General features: G+C 39.8%; 1 protein-coding gene and 1 long non-coding RNA gene across 13 annotated transcripts in view; both read right to left on the bottom strand.

Annotated features, from left to right (window-relative positions):
* The window catches only part of BNC2 (basonuclin zinc finger protein 2), a 504,931-nt gene that overhangs the window by 238,619 nt on the left and 247,129 nt on the right, over nt 1-19,183 (bottom strand). The gene's annotated exons all lie outside the window — the stretch shown is intronic.
* On the bottom strand, nt 9,420-14,715 carry LOC145509908 (uncharacterized). Its single transcript, XR_014056543.1, has 2 exons — nt 11,274-14,715; nt 9,420-10,791 (listed from the first exon to the last, which is right to left on the bottom strand). It is a non-coding gene; the product is annotated as an uncharacterized LOC145509908 (long non-coding RNA).

Genomic DNA, 19,183 nt, shown 5'->3' with positions numbered 1-19,183 from the left:
CTTTTCTTTTTTAGAGATTTTTCAGTAAGAAATAAATGACCGCATGTTTGAAAAGCCACTTCTACAGGCCTCTGTTTCTAAATTTCAAACTTAAAATCGTTATGATTTTATGTTCAGGTTGCAAAAGCTACAAAAGAAAGGCATTTGGTTTATTTCTGATGTTTGAATGATGAATTAGCCAAAATTTTCTTTGCAGACAATGTGCTGTCAAAAATTTCATTTACTTGAGAGGCCAATGCCACAGAATCATACATGATATGGCCATAAGCCTGTTCAGCCCACTCTAAAATGTAGCATTATTCACCCAGCTGTAAACTTCTGGTATACCTCCAAAGAATACGACTAAATGTCAACACCAACTTACAGAGATCTTATAAGTCCATTCCGTAATAGTCTTACAAATATTCCCTTGAGGAAAATTAAACTCTAGCCCACAGTTTTAGAAACGGAGAAACTGAGGACCAAAGTAGTTCATCCGATCTGGTTGGTTTAGACCTGCTGCTGCCCACACTCAATCCCAGGTGTACGGGTAAGGAGCAGAGGAGAAGGCAGACATGGAGACGAATGCACAGCTGGTTTCACAAGTACTCTGCCCTGAATACAGAATAGTAAGTGAATATTGCCATTCACAAGACACAAGAACTCTTTAAAATTCAAACAATATTGACTCTCCACAGATAGGTTTTAAGATGGAATTTTACTTGTCAACCATTTTTAATAAGGAACAGAGGGTATAAATACAGCCAAGGAATAGAGGGTATGAACAGAGTTATTCCATTTAAATTATTAAAAAAAAAAAAAAAAACAGAAGATGCACTATGTCTGAATGCTGGCAGGACTAGGCCCAAATAGTTAGGCCATCACTGATGTGCTTCTATCTCAGTGGAAACATATCGTGTCTTTACCTATTCTGTAAAGACTAATTAAACCATTTTCAGTTCATCACTCTTCCCTTGTACATTCAAGGTACTTCACATCTGCAGTGTAAATAACAAAATCTGCCAAACTGCCTAGCTGCTCTCATAGCAGAAATTATATTTGAAAACAATTAAAAAAAATTTTTACACTAGACTCATTACTCCTTTATTTATAGTGCCACCTCAGACCAAAGTCTGACTTCTAAAAATGTAAAACACAGTTTCCAATGGGTATATGGCAGCATGATGTAATCAACTCTGCATACCCTCTAAAACCTTCTTGTTCAAAATACACTGGAGCCTCTAAGTAGCCAAATTCATTCACAAAACTATGCTATAGCTATACGGAGTATAGTCGACCTTTCAAACTGTTAAATACAGGTCTACAAACGCATGCTTGTGTAAGTTCTCTACATGTTGACATCCATTATATCTAAATAACCAATATTTTTTAGTTTTCCTACTTCATTTCTTTTATCTTGTCTTCCTTTCTATTCAGACAGCTCTTTAAAAAGAGTCATCTTCCCTTTCTAAGTTTCCTCACCAGAAAGAGGGAGATAATAACTGTTTACCCTCAGATGCCACCCACTCCTCCTGCTCCCCAGGTGTATTAAAAGGATTAATTAGATACTAAAGTTGAAGTATAGTCAGCTATGCAAAAGAGAAGGCTTAAATACAGAAACAATGATCAACGTAAGATATACTTTTAAATAGAGACCCTCATGATGTTACAAACATGTCTACCTGTTTCTCTTCCAAGCTATCAGGTAGATGTTTGATCATGTGTATTTCAAAATGGTAACTTGCTGATCCAATTTTGCTGATGACTTCAATCAGTAAAAAAAGAAACATAAAAATTCCATCGCCTTACACTCCCAGTTATAAGCAAAATCAGACCCATGTATGTTTCACTTTATTACTCTGACCAATTCTAAATGCAGCTTGACTTTACTGTTGTTTGAAATGATTCATATTACAAAGCTTTTGTCACTGAACTGAGGAAAACATTACCGGGTTTGGGTTTCTTACCCTCCACTGGTCACTTGTCCCAGAAGCTAAACAGAACTCCCAGCTCTCTGGCTGATCCTGGCTGGGAGCTCATTAGACTGTTCCTCACGTTAAATTACTGAAAAGGGTGATGTATTTATAATACAGCTTGCGATGCTATAAAATGGCTCATCAATCTGTTTTATTCATGGAAAGTCCACATAAGGCCACTACTCTGTTACTGGCAATAAACCTTGGGTGCGTCTTCAAAAGACCTGCATATTAGATAGTGATTTATGTCTCTGTCCAAGGAATCAAACATGATACTAACAAGGCAAGGGATAACTCAACTGACACTTTCAAAAGCAATATAATTTTGGTAGTAAATCAACTGGGTATAACATACACAGGAAAGAGAGAAAGACAGATGATTAGCATGAACATATTACAAGAAAAGTAGTGTGTTGGAAAAAAATAACAATTCTGAGTGTTCAGATCTTAAACCATTCCTAATCCGTTCTCTGCATTATTTTTCTTACACGGTATTTCTTACATAGCCCAGTCGCTCCTCACCTCCCACTTTATACCTAGAATATTTTTCTGTAAAGACACAGATATATCCTAAATATTTTGCCTTTTTTTAATGTCTAAAGGCAAAGTTGCTTAGCAGTTCTTACCCTTAAAACATAAAGCTGTTTCAAATGAGAAAGATCCAATGAAAAGAACAAGAGATATTTACAATCAGCATGAGAAACCAAAATAATTAGCTCTTACACTGTTTTCAGAGACCAGCTCATTTATTAGAAATATTTTCCCTGTTAGGTGTCTGGAAATCCTAATATTTCAAAGAGATCTCTCATCTTAAGATCAAGTAAAAAACTGACTCTGAAACAAATGATGCTTTTTTAACCACTGAGTTTTCTTGCAGGCTGCCAAACAGTCACTTAAAACTAACAGTACGAATGTAAAAGCACAGATGCAGAAAATAAAACGCTTTCTCCTACAAGTGAATAGTGAGTTTAAGATACCTTACACGTACTCGCTCTTTTATCTTCAACGGTCCACTTTAAAGAAAAAAAACTCATTTTCATAAAAGATTGTAAGTTCTGTAAATTCAAACTCCTATCATACATACTGAACTCATTTGCATTATTTTATTTAGAAAAAGAAAACTTATTTTTAAAAAGAGAGTTTTCTTCCCCGCCTCCCCCCATCCCGAAGTGCACGTGACATCACCACTTTTCTTCCCCATCAGTGTGTCTCAGATTCTCCTTTGGGCAAAACTGGAAAGCTACTTGACTTTTCCCCTTGGACTGCTCAATCTTCTGGACAGGGATCGTGCATGAGACAGCATTCCTAAAAGTGAAAGGGAGAAAAGCATCCTCCCTGTTATTGTTAGTTGCAAATAAAACGCTCAGCTTCGGCAAGGAGCGACTCCAGACACCTTCTCTCTCACTGGAAGCAAGCTAGCCTGGCCCAGGAAGGATCAGAGGGTCAGCTGTGCTTGCTGAAAAGCCCTCTGCGGTCCCTTTGCTAATGGCTTATAGGTAGGTTCCCACCTTGAACTCTTCGTTTCAAATGCAGGAAGCTGTATGTTTGCATTTACGTTCAGCCCAAACAAACACGGATTCTACATTTCAGACCAGTTTTTGCAGCTAAAACTCCCTTGGTTTCCCAAACAAATGGAATTTATTAAATGCTGCAAAATGACGGAAGACTACAGCAGAGTTGAAGACTAGAAAGGGAACAGTACGGATTCGCAGAGTCAATTAATCTATATAGTTTTATCATGAAACAACTTTTCAGATAATCACATGTGAATGAAGGGGGAGCGTTGTTGATGCCTTTTCCCCACATCTCACCTGTCACCAGGGCTTTTGGGATACAGAAAGAGGAGAAAACTCACCTGCTCCCCTCCAGAGAAAACAAAATAACTCAAAATGTATTTAAGTGCCCCCACACAGAGATTCTGTCTTTGACATGCAGGAACAGAAAATAAACTATCTCCTCTTGCTTCCTCATACACAAAATGCACAGGTATCTACACCCTCGGCCAGACACCCTTCAGGTTATCTCCCAGTTAAATAAAATAAAAAGGGCTTTTGTGTGTGTGTGTGCGTTTGGACACACACACAGATGCATGCACACAGGCACACACACGCAGTCGCATGCTCCAGGAAGCCTGCCTCCACTGTTCTGTCACGGGGAGCACTCTCGGGGCCTGGGGAGGGGGGTGAAGTGTTTGGGAAGCAGAAGGCGCCGGGGCAGCCTGTGAAGTGGACATTGGCATTTCTCGCGCTGGCTTTTCCTGTGGGGTTCATCTGGTTGGTAGGGTGGGGAATAGTTGTCGGCGCCCTACCAAGGTCAGCCTGCTTGGGCTGACAGTGTCTGTCTCCGTACAAAGGAAAGAATCAATACTTTTGGACTACGGCTGTGCCCTCGGTGTAAAACAACAAACATGCAGCGTCTGACATGTTTCTAGATGATTTGTGGCAGAGCCTCTCGTCTGATCTGTATCCAGGAGCTGCTGCGTTACTGCTCTTTGCTTTTCGCCTCCCCAGCCCCCTCCCGAGGCCCCCTCCTGCCCGGCCCGGCTCTGTGATGTCTAATACTTTACTCAGGTACAGAGGCGGGTGTTCTACCCTACAGCTACTTGTCACTCAATAAATCACACCTAGAGCGCCGTCTGCAAGGAGTGATCCGGGCTTTAACAAAGGATTGGAGGGACGAAGTGCAGGCAAGAGACTGTAATTATAACAAAACTAAAATATTCAGAGAGAGGGACAGCACAACGGCTCCGGGGCAGGGATAAAATGTCACTGGAAACCGCAGCTCCGTCCTCACTCTTTTGGTTTCAGTCTTTTCCTGCGCCCCTCTCTCCACGGCCCCCTCCCCAACCCCCACCATTTATTTTGGTTGCTCTCGTTCTTCTTTGTTCTAAGTAGAATTCAAGGCATAACAGGAGCTTTATTAAAGCGTTCACTAAAGCAAATAATGCTCACCTCGTATTTTAAAATATACCTAAGCGGTATTAAATCAAAGAGAGGCACTCTCAGTCAGTACCTTTAATATCTTCACTGTGCATCCTTATCTACAATATTTGCACCGAGAGGCCCCAAATCCTTTTTGAAACTGTCCAAAATGTAACAACTGTACCAAGAACCAGTTACTACTTATGGCTCGAAGTTAATTATTTGAACAGCCATGAAAATGATTTTACTTACTTACACAAAAACATGCTTGTTTTTGTCTGACTGCACCATTTGTGTAGAAATAAGTCAATAAAATGTTAATATACTTACTATGTGCTCTTCAAATGGCTTAAGAACTATTTCATATTAGACTTGTTCTTTCTCACCCATCCTCCACCCTCCCCCTAAAATTTATTTTCCAGAGTGTGAACCATTAGCCAAGTCAGATAAGAAGGTTTTGGACAGTTTCTTCTGTTCTAAATATTTTAAATGCAGCATTTTGAGTTATCTCGGCAATTTCAGTCACATCAGACACCTCTTAATGCAGGAAAAGTGATGTTCCATCATGGAGGTCTTGCACCAGTCTCTACTGTAACTGTTGCTGATGAAAATAAAAGTGAGTTAGAATAGCTCTACACTTTCTTCCTAGTCAATCAATGCCTGACAGCACCAGTTCCTTCAGCCATGTACTTCAGTGATGATGGATCAATAACTGTGGTTTAACAACAGGGAGCCACCAATCATTATACGAATGATTAAAAGGGGTCTCACTCACATACACCTCTGCAGACAGAGTAGGCCATGAGCTCTGAATACCTGCCACATTACACTTCACACTATAGCAATTCAGGTACAGAAGGAAAAAAATGGGGTGTAATCATTAAGACAGCATTAAGGAAATATAAAATGCTTATGACTGTGTCAATTTTTAGCCACTGTCATCTTAGACATTAGTTCTCCAAATTTACCATGATGGAGTTGAATAAAATTTTTAAAAGGGGAGAGGGGCATTGCTTATTGTTCAATCTACAAAATATCAACTTATTAAGATTACGTGGGATGTCCCATGGACACCCTTTTTTATCCTCCACACATACACAAGAACCATCTTCCTGGAGAGCCAGTCCTGGCTCACTATCTTGGAAACCCTTGCTGCCTGACTTATTTTTATCTATACTAAAATTATTCCTTGAATATATTTATCTGAAAAGCCTAAAAGGCTAGGACTATTTCATCCAGGAAAAAACAACATCCCTGACATGAAGTAGGTACTCAACCATGATAGACAAATTAATAAAATCAATGAATCAGCTTAAAAAATATATCATCTCTTTTTAAAGAATCTCAAGCAAAAGATATTGCACAACTTCTCTCATGTACCTACAGAGTATTACTTTGGGGACTTTCCTGGTAATTCAGTGGCTAAAACTGAACTCTCCCAATGCAGAGCAGGTCCTTGCTCAGGGTACTAGATCTCTCATGCCACAGTGAAAGATCCCACATGCTGTTGCAAAGATCTGGCACAGTCAATTAAAAAAAAAAAAAAAAAAATATATATATATATATAATATTACCTTGAATTGATGTAGTGTAATTCAAAGCACCATAAATTATCAAATTAAACCATCAAAATATATCTCTTACAGAATAACAAAATTCTCTGCATTGCTGATTGCTGAGTGTCCTTTCTCATTTTTCTGGGAATAGTAATAAAAAGTCCATTCTGGCATATACTCAGCTAATAAACAAATGCTAACTAGAGGCTCCCCTGGCCTCAACACTGAAATTGGAGGTTCACTGGCTTTGACCTTTGACATCAAAGAAGATAAACAAGTAAAGACCTAACCACAAGACATTATTTTAAGTGCTTCAGTAAAGGTACAAAGAGGGCCATGTTTTTAGCCAGTGGGGGTTTTGCAGCTCAGGAAATACTTGGCAATGCCTGAAGAGGATTTCTGATTGTCAGATGGGGGGGAAAGGACAGAATGGAGCTTGTCACTGTTATCTAATGGGTAGATGCCAAAGATGCTGTTAAATACCATACAATGTACGATATGACACCCCACAACCAGGAATTAGTCAACACAAAATGTGCATCATTCCAGGGTTGAGAAATCCCAGGACAGGGTATTCAGGAAGTATAGAGGAAAAGAATGCCTAACTAAAAAATAGCAGGAGGAAAGAACACAGTGGAGGACTGGGAGAACCCAACTCACCCCTAAGAGCAGCAGATAAGAAAAGTGGTTGGAAGAAAGGACAAGAGATGAAAGAGGGTCAGATCACACTGACAGCTTTTTAAAAACTGAATGGATAAACTGGAATATATCCTTATAACAGAATAATAATCAGTAATAAAAAAGTAATAGGTGATTGATATGCCCTACAATAAAATTAATCTCAAAAATCATGCTGAATTAAAGAAGACAAAAATGGTACATGCTATATGGATTATAATGTATAATTTTAAGAAACTGAATTAACGTACAGTGAGAGAAACGCAATCAGTGCTTGCCTGGGGGATGGAGGTGGGGGTGGGGTGCAGAGAAAGGGAGTCCTTTTATGATGGTTATGATCATCTAGATTATGGTGATGACTTTATCCAAAGCTTATTAAATTTTACATTTTAAATTTTTTTTTAAAAAAAGCATTTATAACTCATCTAAGACACCAGGGGAGCTGACTGCAAGACTTCATAGTGGGGAAGTGACAAGGTTCAGATATGCATGTTAGATTGCTCTGGTCCTGACAGGAGGAACAGCCAAGGGAAAGTTGAAAGTGGAGTTTGAAAGCAAAAAATAACAAGAGCCTTTACAAGATTAGAGGTGCTGGGACTGGAGAGAAATGAAGAGGGAGACAGCAGTGTTAACTGCTGCTGGATTTGGCGATGGGCACTGGGAAAGGGAAGGCTCCAGGGTGGCTTCCCTATTTCCGGCCAGGATGTGGTATTAGACAGAGGTGACGCCATTCAATGTGCTGCAGAGGCCGGCTGGAAGAGGGCAAGTGTATACCCTGAAAAATTTAGGTTCTGACTGGCTGAATTTTGAAGTGGAGGGTCCAAGAGAGCTGAATTTGCAAACATGGAGCTCTATGGAGGAGTCTGCGGTGAAGAAATACTTGAGTAGTTGTAAGCACATCAGCAGGAATTTAACAGGAATGAGTGAAATTCTCTAAACCAGTTGTATGTATAGAATGAGTAGAACTTTTCATTGCTAAATATCCTATCTAGAATTAAACAAAATTTCAAGTATGAGTGCTACTGTTTCTGCAATAATTTCAAAGTATACAAAGAAGGAAAAACAGGTATAAACAAAAGGGCAGTGGGGAGAATGAGGAAGAGGAAAGAAAACAAAACCTTGAGCAGCTGGTACACTTGAGTTAATTTTCCTAAATGCCACTGTGAAACAAGGCCACCTCAACTTATACCGCCTGAAACTAAAACACACACAGCTCAGGCGAACATTTGGCTCAACGCTTGTTTTCACCGTGAATAGCTCCCATATTGTTCAGCACATCACCTTCTGGATTCCTTTTTTTTTTTTTTACTTTCAAATGGCCAAAGCCACAATTAGAGGGAACAGTTCCAATGTCAAATTCTTAGCAGTTCTCTTATCCTTCCAAATTCTGGGAAAGATCATAGGTCTTGCAAGTATGTGCCCAACCCTTTTCCTCTCCAGCATCAATAAACAACTTGGTCTGTCTTTTAGGGAAAGACTGCTTTTTGCCACACAGATGATTCACTAAGTAGCCCAGAACAGACAATCGAACTCTCAAACATCTGCTGTCAGTGCTTTCTTTACCCAGACATGGTGGGCACTCTTTTTGACCCCTTTTTTCAATTCTTTTCACCTAAAAGACATTGGCAACACCTCAAGTACTTGAACTGAGACATTGGCTCTTGAACTGTTGGGCTGAGGATAATAAGGTTTACACTGTTCTAAAATTATCAACTAGATTCAGAAAAATAGATGAGGCTACTACATAAGCCACTGATTACTACAAGAGTGTGTTTCCTAGAACATGATTAGATTTAAGCATGGGTTCAACGGAGAGCTAAGGTCTAGAATGGAACTAAGGTGATAGAAGGTACTCAGCAAATATAGGCTAAATAAATGGCTGATTGGATGAATACATGGATGGGTGAATGGTAGACTGTTAGAAGTGGGGACATACACATACATAAACACATACACAATACAGACTGCCCTAACAACAGTGGGACACCACTGTACACCATACAAAAAGGCTATCATTTTCTGCTTGCCCTTCGGAAATGTCAAGATCCTTTAAAGTCAATTTCACTGACAACCATGCTGTTTCTCAAGATCACCCAATTTTTCCGATACCAGGGTCTTTGTCATTGTTCCCTTTGCTGGAATTTTCTTCCCCTAGATTTAGGAGGGCTCACTTTCTAATTTTACTCAGGTCTCTACTCAAATGTTATCTCCTCACAGCTGCCTCTTCTGATCATTGCCATCCTCATACCCTATCCCCTTGCCCTCCCTGTTTCTTTTTACAGTTCTTTTTATACTCTATATCTATTCTGTTTATTGTTTATTATTCACCTTCTCCATGAAAATATAATCTCAAAGAGAAAAGGACTTTGTTACATTCACCACTGTACTCTCAGCATCCAAACAGTTCCTGAAACAAATTATATGCTCAATTAATATCTTAAATGAATACAGCCGAATTATTCCCTGCAGATCATTTTATAAATCTCTCGTCTCCTCTCCCAAGAAGTTTCATCCACAGCAGGGATCCCTTGATTAGCTGTTCCCCAAATGTACTTAGCACTCAGCACATGATGCTTCCCTTGCCTTCGATGCTTTGCACCTTCTGATAACTCCATATCATTTAACCATCAAGGACCAGATTAACTTGCATCCTTTTCTAACCTTACCCTGTAGGAAAGCAGCATTGCTTTCTTATCTGCACTACCCCTGGTTCTTAAAACACTGCACAATATACTACCCAGCACTTTGTATTAGTTACACCTCACTCAGCACAACAACGGCTGCTTACAGTATGCATTAGCAGGAGCTGTAATCTGCTTGCACAAATAAAGCCAATCTTCTTTAGATAAGAAAAAAGAGAAAGTAAAAAAAAAGGGGGGGGGGGAGTGGATTGAGTGCCCATAGAAAATGCCAGCCAAAGTGATTCCTGAACTCATTTAATCCTAACTAGTGTAAAATGCAAAGGCCATTGTTCCCATTTTAAAGGTAAAGAAACTTGAGACTCAAGTAAGAAAACTGCCCAGGGTCACATGGTGGAACTGAGATGACAACAGACTTCTTTTCTCCATTTCCAGAGAGAAGGAAAAGGGTGGTGAGTCCACTCTTTCTTCCTGCATAGTGCAATGGACAATAGGCTCAGCTTTTAATGAGAAATTTTGGGTTTTAGGCCTAACAAAGTGAGATCTTGCTGGCTATGTGAATTCACTTGGGTAAACTACATAACATCTCTACTTTCCTCATTTATAAAACAGCAGGCACTAACTACCTATTCTGCCTGAATCACAAGTTTATTTGGAGGCCACCTTCAGTAGGACATGGGAAAGGGATTAGTATGCTGCTCCAGAGCTCCATGTTAGCCCGCAGAGGTGACCCAAGTATGGGCCAACATCACAGAAGACTCCAGTGCCCTTTGCCTCAAGAGCCTCTTAAGAAGGCTCAATGCTGTCAGTTTCTTTCCCACACAGGCTGTCTGCTCCTCACAATCACTATACATTTCTATTGCTTTGAGGATTCCTACTAAAATAGCCATGAACTTCTTTCTACTCATCTCATTTATTTAATCTTTCTTAAATCAATTTTTATTAGAGTATAGTTGCTTTGGTGGCTAAGTCGTAAAGAATCTGCCCACCAATGCAGGAGACACAGGAGTCGTGGGTTTGATCTCTGGGTCGGGAAGATCCCCTGGAGAAGGAAATGGCAACCCGCTCCAGTATTCTTGCCTGGAGAATTCCATGGACAGAGGATCCTGGTGGGCTACAGTTCATGAGGTTGCTAAGAGTCAGACATTGCTTTACAATGTTGTATTAGTTTCTGCTGTACAGCAAAGTCAATTAGTTATATATCTTTTTTAGATTTCCTTCCCATTTGGGTTACTACAGAGCATTGAGTAGAGCTCCCTGTGCTATACAGCAGGTTCTCTTTAGTTATCCATTTTATATATATGCATGAGTGCTAAGTTACTTCAGTCATGTCACGTCCAACTCTTTTCTACCCCATGAACTGTAGCCCGCCAGGCTCCTCTGTCCATGGGACTCTCCAGACAAGAATACTGGAGTGGGCAGTCGGTCATTTCCTTCTCCAGGGGATCTTTCCAACCCAGGGATCGAACCCACATCTCTTACATCTCCTGCACTGGCAGGCAGGTTCTTTACCACTAGAGCCACCTGGGAAGCCCATTTTATACATATGGGTGTGTGTGTGTGTGTGTGTATCAATCTCAAACTCCCAATTCATACTGCCCCACCTCCCAGTCTGTCTTTAAAGACTAGATATACATAAGTGATTTGCTGTGACAGAATTACGAGTTAAAAAAAAAAAATAAGAGAAAACTAATTTCTCAAAATGTTTCAAATATCTAAACATGCACATGAGAATAAAATTATTTTGTAAATGCCTACTACAGAATTAAATATTAGCAGAGATTTTTTTTTAACCAAACTATTTAATGACTAAAAACTAATCCAAAATTATTTAACTCAACCCTTTAGCCAACCCATTAGCTTCAAAGACAAATAACAGAGCAGGGCCCAAATTTTGAGTGTGCAGAAAACCACACTAACAATCGTCTTCAAACCACCAGTTATTTGAAACAGCTGCAAACATGTTTCCTTAGAAAAACAGATTGGGATTTAGGGGCTTACAAGGTGATAGCAATTTAGTTAACCAGTCAAAAGGAAATTTCTATTCAACCCATTAAACTCCTAATATTTCTCCTTCAGGGGGGAAAACATTGACATATTACTTCATGAGTTTGTTTTGTGTGCTTGAAATAGATATTCTAGACCTCTAAGTGGTACATACTGTGATGCTACATTTTTTTTAAACATTTTAGAACATATGGCTCAAAAAAGTAAACACAACAAACCTACAAAGTACATAACAGGGCAAGATCCCATTCTATTTGACACTAATCAGACCCCAATTTCAGTATTTTAATTAAATTCTAGTCTATCAGGAGAAACATCGATCCCCAAGGGGCAGAGCCAGACAACTGGCCATGTTTTAACCCATCACAAGAAATAAAATACCCAACTTAAAACAGAAAAAGGAATAAACATTGATGCATAACATTGGGGAGAACTTTCCATTAGTTCCTGCCCTAGAAACAGAGTTCTTAAATCAGGCTACTTAATCAAACATTAAACAAATAGCTGGAGGCCCTGTAAATCCAAATCAGCTCCCTCAATAGTAAGGACATTAGGGGAAAACTCGGTCTGTCTTTAAGGTGGTCACCCTCTACTCTGGTTACACTCTATCTGATCACCCAACATGTTTCACTAGAAAATGTGCTAATCCCGTGGATAACATCCCTACTCAGCTCCCCCGACCCGGAATGATCCCCGTGGTCGACAGGTCGCCCACTTTATTTTTACTGACATCAACATAAGTTCAGTCTCACTTACCAACTGTGGTTATTTATTCCAGTTGTGCAACTCTGGCTCACATCATGACAAGAGCAGCCTAAACTAGATGAGTTCTACTATGTGATAATCTTGGTGTCATTCCTCTAGTTCTTAAAACATTAGTACTAAAACTGTATCTTTCTATAAACCACACTCAGGTTCTAGCTCTGTCCTCTGACATCATATCAAAAAAATATACAAAACAAAAGCATTTCAAAACCTCAAAAAGAAAGATCATATTCCTATACCCTCCATGCAAATATGCCTGCTGGAATATCTAAGACACAGAACAAAATAAGTGTCAGATGTGAATATTATTTCCTTAGTTAAGAAAAACATATGAAAGAGGACACTAAAGAAAACAGATTTTCCAAAACTCTTTGTCTTAATAAGCAATTTCCTGTTTCAGTAAATGTACTGTTTAACATATAGTCTAGAAACTTGCTATAAAGTCTCACAGTATTAAGTATATGGCCCCAAACAGGGGAAGAGGTAATCCCCACTCAAGGAAAGATCTAACTCAACTAAACAGCCCTTCTGCTACGCAAACTAACCTTTCACTGGTTCTCAACTCTCTCCATCCAGCAGGTATCATTGGGTAGACTTCCTTCTTTCTGTTTCTCAATGAAAAGCGAAATACCAAAACAAGGACCAACTCTGGATAGGGTAAGGCAGCACTCATTCAATCACTGACTCCTACACCTCCAATGTCCCGTGCCCTTCCTTGGCTGCTACTGCCCATGCTACCACACATGAACATGCCCAATTCAGTTCAGTTCAGTCACTCAGACGTGTCTGACACTTTGTGACTCTATGGACTGCAGCACGGCAGGCTTCCCTGTCCATCGTCAAATCCCGGAGTTTACTTAAACTCATGTCCATTGAGTTGGTGATGCCATCCAACCATCTCATCCTCTGTTGTCCCTTTCTCCTCCTACCGTCAATCTTTCCCAGCATCAGGGTCTTTTCCAATGGTTGGCTCTTTGCACCCAGTGGTGGCCAAAGGATTGGAGTTTCAGCTTCAGCATTAGTCCTTCCAATGAACATTCAGGACTGATTTCCTTTAGGATGGACTGGCTGGATCTCCTTGCAGTCCAAGGGACTCTCAAGAGTCTTCTCCAACACCACAGTCCAAAAACATCAGTTCTTCAGTACTCAGCTTCCTTTATAGTCCAACTCTCACATCCATACATGACTACTGTTAAAACCATAGCTTTGCCTAGACGGACCTTTGTTGGCAAAGTAATATCTGCTTTTTAATATGCTGTCTAGGTTGGTCATAATTTTTCTTCCAAGGAGCAAGTGTCTTTTAATTTCATGTCTGCAGTCACCATCTGCAGTGATTTTGGAGCCCAAGAAAATGAAGTCTGTTACTGTTTCCAGTGTTTGCCCATCTATTTGCCATGAAGTGATGGGACTGGATGCCATGATCTTAGTTTTCTGAATGTTGAGTTTTAAGCCAACTTTTTCACTCTCCTCTTTCACTTTCATCAAGAGGATCTTCAGTTCTTCTTCACTTTCTGCCATAAGGGTGGTATCATATTCATATCTGATGTTATTGATATTTCTCCCGGCAATCTTGATTCCAGCTTGTGCTACATCCAGCCCCGAGTTTCTCATGATGTACTCTGCATATAAGTTAAATAAGCAAGGTGACAATATACAGCCTTGACATACTCCTTCCCCTATTTGGAACCAGTCTGTTGTTCCGTGTCCAGTTCTAAGTGTTGATTCCTCATCTGCATACAGATTTCTCAGGAGGCAGGTTAGGTGGTCTGGTATTCCCATGTCTTTAAGAATCTTCCAGAGTTTGTTGTGGTCCACACAGTCTAAGGCTTTGGCATAGTCAATAAAGCAGAAGTAGATGTTTTTCTGGAATTCTCTTGCTTTTTCCAGGATCCAACAGATGTTGGCAATTTGATCTCTAGTTCCTCTGCCTTTTCTAAATCCAGCTTGAACATGTGGAAGTTCACAGTTCATGTACTGTTGAAGCCTGGCTTGGAGAATTTTGAGCATTACTTTACTAGCGTGTGAGATGAGTGCAATTGTGCAGTAGTTTGAGCATTCTTCGGCATTGCCTTTCTTTGGAATTGGAACGAAAACTGACCTTTTCCGGTCCTGTGGCCACTGTTGAGTTTTCCAAATTTGCTGGTATATTGAGTGCTAATTCTTCGCTAATGGCTGCCCTTTGCCCAGAATACCCACAATTCTCACCACTTCTCTCAATCATGACTTCACAGAGTCAAAACTTCTACATCCAATAACATTCCAGAACAACTGCTCCAAATGTGGCCATGACTCAGAAAGTTGCACTGAGATTCTGGTGAGGATCTCTATCCTTGAGGCTGGGTCTGATTTGGGGCACCCAAAGGGAATCTGGTTTTGTAGTGAACAGCTGCACCTTCAGAAATTCTATTTGGTAAAATTTTGGGAAACTGCCCATGTCCTAGTCTGGTGTTCAGTGTGGTTTCTACGTGGTCATCACAGACTCATGAAACCAACAGAAAAATGATAGCAGGGGCAGTAACAGCATTGTTAAAAAGAGGGGCAAGTAAGGGGAGGTAGTTGATGTCTTTGGCTGAGCATGCTGTATTGCTGTGGGGGTAAGTTTTCCCCACCTTCAACTGGCCTCAGGCAGCCCGACTAACATTAACTTCCTTACTATGATAACCAATCAGCAGGGACCTCCCTGGCAGTCTAGTGGTTAAGACTCTGCACTTACACTGTGGGTTTGATCCCAGATCAGGGAACTACCAAAAAAAGACTCAGCGATACAGAATGAACAAATGTAACCCAAAACAGGCAGATGGGGTCTGTGAACAAACCATTTGCCTTTTCTTCATTCTTCATCTGTAAATTGGGGCTTCCCTGGTGCCTCAGACAGTAAAGAGTCTGCCTGCAATGTGGGAGACTCAGGTTTGATCCCTAGTTCGGGAAGATACCCTGGAGAAGGCAATAGCTACCCACTCCAGTATTCTTGCCTGGAGAATTCCATGGACAGAGGAGCCTTGGGGGCTACAGTCCATTGGGTCACAAAGAGTGGGACACAGCTGAACAACTAACACTTTTACATCTGTAAATTAAATAGCATCATAGCTCCATGCCTACTTCTCTAAATGCCGAGGAAGATAAGTGAAAAACACTCTATAAATCTAAGGTGATATTACCATCACACAATGTATTTTGCCTAGTTCTTCCTTCCACTTATCCATTCAACAATGCACGCCCTCACGCACCTACTCAGCACCTCACTCACATGTGCCAATCACTGCACTGGGTGCTGAAGGCACCAACAGAAATGAGTGAAAGTGAAAGTCGCTCAGTTGTGTCTGACTCTTTGCGACCCCATGGACTACACAGTCCATGGAATTCTCCAGGCTAGAATAGTGGAGTGGGTTGCCTTTTCCTTCTTCAGAGGATCTTCCCAACCCAGGGATTGAACCCAGGTCTCTGGCATTGCAGGTGGATTCTTTACCAGCTGAGCCACAAGGGAAGCCCAAGAATACTGGAGTGGGTAGCCTATCTCTTCTCCAGTGGATCTTTCCAACCCATGAATCAAACCGGGGTCTCCTGCCTTGCAGGCAGACTCTTTACCAATTGAGCTATCAGGGAAGCTCAAACACAAATGAGACACGGCCACAAACCAAAGCAGCCTAAGTGCAGGTGAGAACAACTAAGAAAACAATTATATAGTTATAAGATAGTGTGGCATGAACAGAGAGAGAGAGGGATTCCAGGTTTATCTTGATCAAGAGGGCACAAAACCTAGACCAGGTGGATAAGGTGGTAAGAGAACTCTTAAAAAAGAAGAAAACACTTGAACTGAGCCACCACCAAGAGATACATGGTCAGCCTGGCCTGCAAATGGTCAATCTTGTATATGACTTAATGATTATAATTCAGAGACTATTCCATAAACATGTCAACATGAAATGCGTGCATTAGAAAGTTTTGTACCAATGAAGTGTTATGTCTCATGCTGCAGATACCCAGGCTATTCTAAGGGATACTCTGTTGATCAAAGAAACCAGTAGAAAGCATTGAAACCATCCCACACCAGATCTGTGCCTTCTTTTACATTGAGGAATCCTTAGCATCTTTTGCTACTGCTCAAAACTATCTTATGCTACCAAGCCCAAAGCACAAAAGGATATCTAATATTTGACTAGCATCATGAATTTATATCTAAGGCTAATTTGGAGATATGAAAACTAATACTGCCAGTTAATTTTCTAATTGGAACAAAATTTACTACTTCTTAAAACAAGCCATCAAACGCCATAAATCTGAGCCCACTCAGATTATGATCATTTGCAAATGTCATCTTATTTGCAGTCCAAAACATGGTGACCAAAGCCCTTCTATTTTTACTCTGCTATTGTGTTCTCTCATTTGTTTTTAAAAATTTAAGGGGAATGTTTACCAATTTTCTTTCCTCTATTATCACTTGATTAAAAGAATAATAAGACCCCCCAAAATCTGTTAACATATACTTCCCACCTGTTTAACTCTTCCTAGGAATCATCACTAACTAATTAAAAGATACATACTACCATGATTAGTGTTCTAGTAATATTTATAATAAGGATTTTGAGAGTTAAAAATGGGCCTTCCCTAGTGACTCAGCAGTAAAGAACCCGCCTGCCAATGCAGGAGACACAGGTTTGACCCCTGGGTCAGAAAGATCCCCTGGAGAAGGAAATGGCAACCCTCACCAGTATACTTGCCTGGAAAATCCCACAGACAAAAGAGCCTGGCAGGCTACAGTCCATGGGGTCACAAAGAGTCAGACATGACTTAGAGAAAACACCATCATCACCAGGGTTAAAAATAATAAAGGAACTATATTTAATTAACATTTTATTTGAAATGTTTCAATCTGTTAGTCTGTTCCTTTAGGACATTCCAATGAATATCTGCATTTGTGAAAAAAAAAACTAATTTTAATAATGACTTCTTTGACAGTTCTTTTCAGTAGGTTATTTTGTGTATAAAATCAATTTCTATTTCAATAATTAGGAGATCATGTGGTTTTTAGTTTATTTTTCCCATAAAATATATTATTTTTTCCTATGAAGTTCTACCTTCTAACATATTTTCCTCAAGAGTTATATTTTGCCAGAGGGCTTTTCTATCTCTGTTTTTGGTCTCATCTTCAATTCTCTGTTTTCTTCACCCCGATAATTTTGGCATTCCCTTGATCTCTGTCATCACCACTGCAAAAGCTCTCTCCTGTAACTCTATGTAACTGCTTTGTTTTTCTCGAAGCCATGAAATCCAATAAAACAGGCAAGTGATATTAAAGATATTTAATACGCTTCATTAAGAAAAAGAAACAGCAGCTTAAAAACATACACAAGGAAGTTACTGACCAATACTTTCAATTATCTGAATACTACAATGCAACTGACAACACAGTAAACAACATCTAAGCTATCTTGGCAATTAAGGAAAAACATCTTTCAAGAACCATAGGTCAGCTTTCATTACTCAGGCTTGTTAAGTGATTCTATAGCTAAATACTTCAACACACATCTAGCTGATCTGATACATTTTCTCAGTTCAAATGAGGTATGTAAACAGCAAATTCATCTGTTTAGCTGCTGGTATAGAATATAATCAACACTAATCTACTCAAAGCAAGACTCACACAGATCTATCCTTTCATTTTCAGTTACATTTTTTTTTCTTAAATAAAATCTTAGCTGGCGTGAGCCTCATACCTAAAAAAAAAAAAAAAAAAAAGATCTATCCTTTAAAAAAGTCTGATGTGTTGGGACTTCCCTGGCAGTCTAGTGGCTAAGGCTGAAATCTCCCAGCGCTGGGGGCACTAGGTTCAATACCTGGTCAGGGAAGTAGGTCCCAGATGCCATAACTAAGAGACAAAATGCGCAACTCAAGACCCCTCATGCTGCAACTAAGACCTGATGCAACCAAAAAAAAAAAAAGATGTTTTGAGGAAGCAGTAGCTATTTCACTTTAAGGTAATCAGTATTATTCAACCTGGATACTATACTTGCTTGACTTTATTTTTCCTTTTTTTCTTGCTCAATTACACAGTGTTTTTAAATTTACACACTAATATTTATAAACTAGTAATAGGTTGGTATTTTAACCTGAAAAAAACCAAGTAAGCCAACAATGAACACTGTGGATTTCCCATTTCCATTAAAGTGGCAAATACTAATTTCAGAGAAACACCTCTCTCTCTCTCTCTCACACACACACACACACACACACACACACATTAATGTTATGAGAACACTATCATTAGAATACATGCTCTGGTTGTTCATCCAAGAATGGTAATGAGTTGTGATGATCTACCTTCTTTAGTCAAGCCCTCCTTTGTAAGAATGGCACCCATTTATTTAACAGTTAACCAACATTTGGAGTGCTGTCTATGTTTATTCAAGAGGTTTTTCCCTTTGCAAATCTAACCAGCCCATACAAGAACAAAATCCATAATCAGGCTCTTGCTGACTCCATGCTCTACTCATCACAGATAGGCATTGCAAACAACTGAAGTATTGTTACTGGACAAGACGATCAACAACAGTTAACTGAAAATGAACAGTGGGGCTCTACGTCGTGCCAAGTGTAGTCATTTGAAGTAGTCACTTTCAAAAACCCAAGAAAGAACATAGATTCCCCAGTATCGCAAAGTAAGG

Source organism: Giraffa tippelskirchi, chromosome 1 (genome assembly GCF_054371585.1).
Source record: "Giraffa tippelskirchi isolate mGirTip1 chromosome 1, T2T-mGirTip1v1.2.pri, whole genome shotgun sequence".
Lineage (NCBI taxonomy): Eukaryota > Metazoa > Chordata > Mammalia > Artiodactyla > Giraffidae > Giraffa > Giraffa tippelskirchi.
This window is presented reverse-complemented; position numbering and strand designations above follow the sequence as displayed.